The sequence below is a fragment of the Schistocerca serialis genome, chromosome 2 (genome assembly GCF_023864345.2).
Source record: "Schistocerca serialis cubense isolate TAMUIC-IGC-003099 chromosome 2, iqSchSeri2.2, whole genome shotgun sequence".
NCBI lineage: Eukaryota > Metazoa > Arthropoda > Insecta > Orthoptera > Acrididae > Schistocerca > Schistocerca serialis.
Genome location: NC_064639.1, coordinates 595,223,219 through 595,224,175, shown reverse-complemented (window position 1 = coordinate 595,224,175; position 957 = coordinate 595,223,219). Strand labels below are relative to the sequence as shown.

Here is a 957-nt window from a genome sequence, read left to right as displayed (position 1 = left end):
TAACTCCTCCCGCACAGGCCCTGAAGGCCCAAAGGTACCGACTGGCCGCCGTGTCATCCACAGCCTACAGGCGTCACTGGATGCGGATATGGAGGGGCATGTGGTCAGCACACCGCTCTCCCGGCCATATGTCAGTTTCCGAGACTGGAGCCGCTACTTTTCAATCAAGTAGCTCCTCGGTTTGCCTCACAAGGGCTGAGTGCATCCCGCTTGCCAACAGCGCTCGGCAGACCGGATTGTCGCCCATCCAAGTGCTAGCCCAGCCCGACAGCGCTTAACTTCGGTGATCTGACGGGAACCGGTGTTACCACTGCGGCAAGGTCGTTGGCTTTGGAGCTACACGGTGGGGCCAATTTAATACACAGAGCTGCCACTTCTGGCACCAATAATGGTTTCAGGCCGGCTGAGAATCCAATCGAACTGAGCTTAGATGATAGACATGGGTACGTGCATTCCACACTGCTTCAACACAGCTGTAGAGGATGGTGAAGGGCGATGTACCAGTCTTTTGGCAGACCGTGGCCAGAAGTTCTTAATGAGTGAGAGATCTGGAGAACGTGCTGGCTGGGGTAACAGTTGAACACCCTATATATTGACGAAGGTCAGGTCAGCACAGGTCACATTCTGCCTCGTGTTATCTTTTTGAAAGATAAAGTCATGGAGTCCCCGAATATAGGTCCACAGCCCTTACATGATTAGAGTGTACTGTGTGAAGGATGGGCATTTGAGTACGTCGATTTAATGTAGGGAATCTGAGTTTGAAAGAAATAAAGGTTTCGTAAATTTTAGGGGTAGGCGCAGCAGTGAACTTGGAATCTGAGATGGATGCATGGTTGTTATGAAGTATTTAGAGAGGAGAAGAAAAACAATGTGGTTGTTTAGGTACATGGATTCTGAATCACAGTTAAGAGATATGAAGGAGAAAAGAAGATAGGAGAGGTACTGCTATGTGGTGAA

The 957-nt window shown here is 49.6% G+C and overlaps 1 pseudogene; it reads right to left on the bottom strand.

Moving 5' to 3' along the window:
• Positions 1-211: 211 nt before the first annotated feature.
• LOC126459046 (5S ribosomal RNA) lies at positions 212-329 on the bottom strand (annotated as a pseudogene).
• Between the last annotated feature and the right edge of the window lie 628 nt (positions 330-957).